Source organism: Halyomorpha halys, unplaced genomic scaffold, assembly GCF_000696795.3.
Source record: "Halyomorpha halys isolate HHAL.00 unplaced genomic scaffold, Hhal_1.1 Scaffold98.1, whole genome shotgun sequence".
Taxonomy (NCBI): Eukaryota; Metazoa; Arthropoda; class Insecta; order Hemiptera; family Pentatomidae; genus Halyomorpha; species Halyomorpha halys.
In genome coordinates this window covers 2,841,795-2,849,130 of record NW_027107309.1, presented here as the reverse complement: position 1 = coordinate 2,849,130, position 7,336 = coordinate 2,841,795, and the positions used below count along the sequence as shown (strand labels likewise).

The following is a 7,336-nucleotide window of genomic DNA, read 5'->3' as shown; positions in this document are numbered from 1 at the left end:
ACTTACGAGCACTTAGACTGAATAGCTTGAAGAAAAAGGAAAAGAGGGAACAGAATTAAACTGCACGCTTACTAGAAAGATACTGGTTTATTATCTCTGTGATGCTATAGACATTATTGAGGTTTGTTTACATGAGGAGTTAGGATTAGTGTTGTATACAGGCCTTGTCCAACCATAACTTATATATATAATTAAAAATTATTTAAAATGAAATAAAAAGAATTTTATTGTTTTAACTTAAATTCTGATATATAAAAGATAGTTTTGGTTCAAATTAAAAACTTTAATATTAAATAGATAATAGAATTGTTTTTAAATTTTATAATATAATAGACTCTTAATCTCAGGGCTGGTTTCTAGGCAATCAAAAACAGACACTTTTACTATTAACACTTAATTAAATTAATATCTCTTTTACACATGTATTTAAATTTAGATATAACAAAACTAACCAATTTCACAATCTTCTTTTGATAATTCTTGGTATCTTCTTTTCTATAATGTTGTGCCCTACCGTCAAAAATGGCTTCCAGTCCTTCCAAAAAGCTATGTCTCTCTCACAACAATGGCTTCCAATCCTTCCCGCTTCCAGCTGACAGACATCCTCTCACCAGGCAATCCAAACCAAGAGTCCCCTATTCTTCTTGGGTGACTCTTGGTTGTCTTCCTTTTTCAAGATGTCCACCCTTGCTGGACAGAAATTGATGAGGACCTCCCCATCCTAGAAACATCATTTCCCAAACAACGAATGAATTGCCAAAAACCAAAACCTGTCTCGATGTTCCATGTAAACATCGATTGTCGCACAACAGTTTTGGATTTTTGCAAATGATTTACTTTCCGAATATTATTCTTTAGCACTATTTATTGACTTATATTTTTTCTTAAATTTACTGTATTTTCAATTATGATGGGAAGTTAAAATAGAGTTTTTAAAATATTTGAATCTGCTCAACATGGCTGTTATTCAACTGACTTTTTGAAGGATATGTACCGCCATCTTGGTTTTGTTTTGAATAACGTATTTATTATAGACAATGAAAATTGGTTAGCTTGCTTTTTGGTTCAACAAAACAAATGAACAATATTAAAATGATACATGAAATAAAAATAAAAACTTATTAAAAACCCTTTATAAATAAAAATATACTATTTACTCAAAAAGTGCATATTACAATATATATATTATTTATTTATTTTAGGGGGAGAGGATATTTTTTGTATCATTTAGTGATTTTTTTTCTCAAATCAGTAAACTTTATTGGATAGAACCTTAAATTTTATGCAATTTGGTTGATAAATAACAATAGTCTACTTTTTTTCTGTTGGGCTAGCTAGTTTCTCTGAGAGCTGCGAGGATATAAAAATGTTTTGTTAAAAGTTTGTGTGGCTCTAAAACATAAACTAGTTGATATATAATATTAAAATTTGGAATACAATCTTAACTGCATGAAAGTAGAAGCATGTCAATTTCACTAAAATCTAAGGCCATGAGTTACATTTCTTAAAATGTCTGTATGATTTGATTTGAATTGAACCTAATAGTTCAATATATGATGAAATGTAATTGATATAATATATTTCTTGTAGTAAGCTACGATTATGGTTATACTTCTAATGATATAAAAGTTAACTTTCACTTGCAGTAAATTAATATAAACACTGTTAATCTTATTCAAGACGATATCTGCACATGAATCTTCAATTACTGCAAATGCATTCTCTCCTGATGGTAAGTTCCTGGTGTCTTACAGCTGTGGAGAGAATAAACTTTCTTTTTGGCAGGTAATAAATCATATTTTAATATATTTCTAGTGAAACTATTTTTATTATTTCTTTAATTTTAATTGATATTTTTTATAGAGCTCAGCTGGTATGTTTGGTCTTGGCAACAGCCAGACCAAGAGAATTAAGTCTTACAGCACTTCTCCTCTCACAGATATGTCAAGATTAAATCCAATGAGGCTTGCTAAACTTGTGTGGATCAATAATAGAACCGTAACATTGATGCTAGCTGATGGGTCTGAAACAAGATTTAATGTTTAAAGTACATACATGTTTATGAACATAATGATTGATTAGAAGATAAATATAATCAAAGGCGTGATTGGAGGAAAGTGTTATGTTTCAAACATACAAATCTATTAAGGTTTATTTATTCCTATTCTGTACTGGAAAATTCAATTTTTAACTTGTAAAAACTATCCTAATTTAAGCTTTAGAAAAGAAACGAGGTTCTACAAAGAAAGGGGTATTAACAATATTTAAAAAAAAAAAATCTTGGATTTTCTTAGAATGTTACATAACACCATAGCCCTTGTACATCTTCAATTATATTTGATTTTTTTCTTTTATTCAATTAATGTACCTATTATTTGTTAATTTACCATTGTATATTATTGTATTATAAGGGAGAATTATTTTAAATTGTATTTATTTGTAATTGTAGAGTTATTAAAACACATTACTGTTATTTTCAATGTTATTGCAACATTATTGGTAATATTACCTCTTACTACACACACATTATTGTTATTTGGTTTTTACTAAACTGGATTCTTGTTAGTATGTGTAAGAAAACTAAAGTCCATAATAAAAAAAACAAAAAAACATTTTAATCTGATATACTCATTTCATTAGGGTATTGTTATTTATAAACATTAAATTACATGTTACAAGTTTTTTATTTATTTTTTCCTGAATGGAATCTTGAAACAACAAAATCATTGTGTTGGGTTTATGATGCTTTAATAGCAAAGATTCAAATGACTATATAACAAGAGTGGCTCTAGAAAAGAGAAATGCTAAAAGCTTAACATTTGTATGATTTATGGGACTCATATATGTAAAAATATAATCAAAGGCATGATTGGAGGCAAGTGTCATTTATGGGACTTATATATAAAGCAACATAGTGTCAGAAGAAAACACCCATTCATGAAAGAAAAATCTGCAGCGTATGGTAAAAAATGTTTTATATATTCAGAATTCTATATAAAAGAATTATAAAAGGAGACAGATAGTGCTAATGAAGTAGAAAATATGCTTTGTTTGTATTGCACTTTCAAGAAAAGTATACAAATTGTGGGCAAAAGAGAATGTAAAGAGTCGGATTTTAAATTTCAAATAAATACTGGTGTGACATGAAGTATAATTGGTTAGAAATACATGTGTAAATAGAATCTAGATTCAAAAGTTTCTTTAAGTCCAATCAAGTATTTACATATTACAGTGGAGAGGAGGTGGTTGAGGACTCCATTTTGTAGCAACCAGAACAGTCCTTGGTAAGGAATAATGTAAGAGGAAAGAGTTAGTTTAGTAGCTTTGGAATAAGGAAGGATTAACAAACCAAAAAAGCTTGATCTATGAGATTGTATTCAGTCCAGAGTTTTGGCATTATATGAAGCTTGATATATTTTGAGATTTAAAAAAAAAAACAATCATTTGATTTCTCTGATTTTTTTTTTTTATGTACCCCTTCCTGATCATTTCTGACATATAGGGGGAGGGGAGTATCTAGAGGTGACCAACCTATTCTAACCATGGTAGGGGGTCAAATTTTTCATTTTTTGGGACCTCATAAATGAAAAAATTCCACCCTCCTGGCCAGATTCGAACCGTATGATTCCATATTAGGAAAGAGTTGACCTTTAATTATAAATCACCTATATACCAAAACTGTTAAAATCACTAAAAGATATGTTTTGATCAAACTACTTATATCATTGTTATGTGTTTATATTATGACTGCCCACATAGCATTTCTTTGCACCAAGGGGACTAATGCCTTATTAAGTCATCCAGATATTTTAATCTCTTGAGCAAATGGCAGTCACCATTGCAATCAACCACATTTAGTAGGTTTAACCCTCACTAATAACCATACATCTTACATGTTTATGACCAAAACTAAAATACTTTTACCAAGGTTTACTTCACTTATAGGTATTTCTTACATTGTATTTGGTGAATTTAGGCAGCAACATTTGACATTGACCTTTTGTAGTTAATCCATGTAAGAAACGACTATTTTTATAACTAATAAAGTAGTTTAATTAGTATAAAAAGTAATTTAGCGGGTTATGAGGAGTGGGAGGGGAGTAGAGGTTCCCTAACTGGATGCCAAAATCATACCAGGTGTACCTCAAGTGGTTACCAATGTGCTGTGGATTAATATTTAATTTATAGAATGATTTTGCAATTCAGTTGCTGGATTAGACCTATCCACCACTACTTTTGATGGCAAACCCAACATTGACATGATATTCTGTAGGGGATGAAGCAGTGTCAACTATAAAGAAATAAATTGGCAAACCTTTTGGAATGGAAGATATGTTTAACTCAGCCATGTTAAAGTGTGATATAAAAATTAATTTGTTATCGTATACTAGTTGCTCTGTGGCAAACTGTGGATATATTGATTGTAATTCACTAGCCGTTATGTTCTTTGTTTGGCACAGAGTGGTTGTGAAGACTTTGTTGCGAGTGTTCTTTGATCTCACTACAGTAAGAACGTTTTATGTTATACAACTGTAACAAATAAACAGTAAAAAAAAATTATGTGTCCACCTCCGCTCAACTAGCCAGATGCTAGTCCTCATGCTGATCATAAAATCATACTTATGCAGGTACTATAATTTATTCTATAGACTTATCCATCACTATGCTAACCGGCACCTCTTTAATATTTATCGGATTGACCCCCATAAATATTCATGTTCGAATATGGAAAAAGGCTATAACTAAAGAAGACAGAATGAGGTGAACTGAAGTGGAAATTTTTTTGAAAAAGAAAATGAATAGAGGAAGTTCAATGGAAGGAAAGAGGTGGGTTTTAAAAAATCATGAGAAACGGAAAAAATATAGGGGATAAGAGGTAGCGCACATTCCCTCTTAAATGTTCTCGTTGAAATAGTTGGGTAATTACGGTATTGATGTATAGTAGGCACCTTCAGGTGTGGTTTCCCGCCAAGCTATGAGGGGTGATAGTAAATAATTATCTTCCCTACCTTCAATCGTGAGGGACATAATACAAAAATAATTGTATTATCATTAAAAGTAATACTCAACACATGCCCGAAGTCTGCCATTTTGGATCGTTGGAACACACAAGCGTGTGGATATAGACGTCTACTTCTTTCTTTGTTATCCGAGCATTTGTCGGTATTTTAGATTTAAAGCAAATGGAAAAATTTTAAAGTTGATCCGGATAGAAAAACTACGAAGGAATATAACTTTGTTAAACAAGATCATCAAACATATTTTGGGATATAAGCTGGAGAAACACGCATAGGCGTAGGCAGAGGGGAGCCGCGGCTCCCCCTAGATTTTGGGACCCAAGAATAAAGAAAGACAAGAGTGGACTTATCTGATAGATGGTTTCTCTCTGAAAAAATGCTATAATTAGGAAGGCAATGGCGGGGAAGGATAGCGCCGCCCAAAAAATCATCAGAGATGAAAAGAGCAAGATTACATTATATTTTCATCGTGCGAGCCATTGGTTAAACCTTGTTTTTAACTGTTTGAATTCAGTCGTTTTATTTTCAATAATTTATTTTGATTATAGGTAATAAGAATTTAAAAAGTAATGATTGAATTTTATTTAGTAGAAATGAAATGGTGGGGTAATTCTTGGAATGCGGAATTACATCTCTTTCTTTTACCCAATGTTTCAGAATGGACTATATGTATGTGTATAATGGGCTGAAGCCTGCTCCCCTTGACGAAATCCTGTCTACGCCCATGCAAACACGCGATAAATATTAAGTGAACCTGAAATTTGTTGGTATGAGACAGCGAACCACTTTGATTGCCGATTTTGTGTCCTAAATTTAAAAGATATGAAGCTGTACATAGTTAATATTACCCTATCTGATATTTATGGTAATTTGTGAAACCACTAGACAAGGATGATGATAGTTATTAGTAAATCATTTCTTTGCCTGTGTGGAAAAATTGAAACCGGGCATCTTTAATGGACCACAGTCAAATAAAAACAATGATTTTTCAAACCATATGATAAAATAATATAATGTCAAAAAAGAGAAGAATGAATAAGATCTAACACGCTTGAACTGGTGTAAAATACTAACTTTATTTTTTTTCGAACCCTCTAAAACAGAATAAAAAGTGAATTAGTAGGTGCATTACTGTGAAAAAAGAAAAAGTAATTCGTGTTGTGTCTTACCTTTTACTACTTTTGGTATTTTAAGGTTACCTGTTATATTTAATTTTACATTTGAGCTATCCATTCAAGGAGCTATTTTGAGTCCGGAGGGACTAACTTTATTGTTTTGTTTTTTTTCTTACCTCCTATTTTATTTATTTAAACTAATACAATTATATATGCTACTTAAAACTAAGGATAATATATACACATATTTACATTTAATCTTGTTTTGCCTTGTGGCATTATAAGATGTTACATGCTTGGTCCGTTGAAGGCGGTTTTTACACGAGTGGCTGGACTGCCAGGGGCTAACAAGGAATGGGGAGGGGCCATTCCCGCTGGTGGTGTTGGGGTGTGGGTGACTTCAGGCTGCAGAGCCAGAAGTCCTTCCCTCGGCGAGAACGTCGACCAAGGGGACCGTGCTTTGCCACCTCCCAGGTCTTGGGGGAGGGGCGATTTCTCAGAATAGGGGATTGGCACAGGCTTTCAGCCCAAAGAATTTGATGTGCCTACGGCCTATGAATTCCGGCACAGAAGGGAGTTGGAGCTCCTCTCTGATAACACTATTCCTGGCCCTTTGGAGTGTGGTTCCTCTGACTATTCGCCGAAGGAGGGAATTCTGGAAGCTCTGCAGTTTGGTTAACGTGGTCCGGTAGAGGTGCCGCATGAGTGGTGCGCCATGGAGAAGAGTCGGACGTATACCGGCCTTGTAGATCTGCAGCTTGAGGCGGAGTGAGATCTGCTGTGATGTAAGCAGGTGGTAGAGTCTATATGACTTCTGTCGGGCTAGCTTAAGTCTCTTCCTAGCGTGACTAGAGAATGTGAGGTGCCTGTCAAGAGTCACGCCGAGGTAGAGGATGCTATTAGAGAGTTTCCGACCCTCACCATCCACAACGAACTGCTGGGGTAGTCTGCTTTTCTTGCTCTTCTGGAAGGACATGACAATGGCATCCGTCTTCGACGGTTAACCTTGATCCCGTCCTTCTTCAGGGCAGCTACTATGGTGGCAGAGGCAGTCTGTGCATAGTTGAGGGCCAGTTCAGCTCTCATGCTGGAAGCGTAAACACCGATGTCGTCGGCATAGGCTGCTACCACTGCATGTCGGTGCTCGATGGCGACTACTGGAGCCGTGAAAACAACAAACAGTAGTGGTCCAAGCACCGAGCC

At 34.0% G+C, this 7,336-nt stretch overlaps 1 long non-coding RNA gene across 1 annotated transcript; it reads left to right on the top strand.

The window, feature by feature from the left end:
- Positions 1–178: 178 nt before the first annotated feature.
- Positions 179–2,682, top strand: LOC106677393 (uncharacterized). Its single transcript, XR_002945406.2, has 2 exons — positions 179–1,785; positions 1,864–2,682. It is a non-coding gene; the product is annotated as an uncharacterized lncRNA (long non-coding RNA).
- The last annotated feature ends 4,654 nt before the right edge of the window (positions 2,683–7,336 follow it).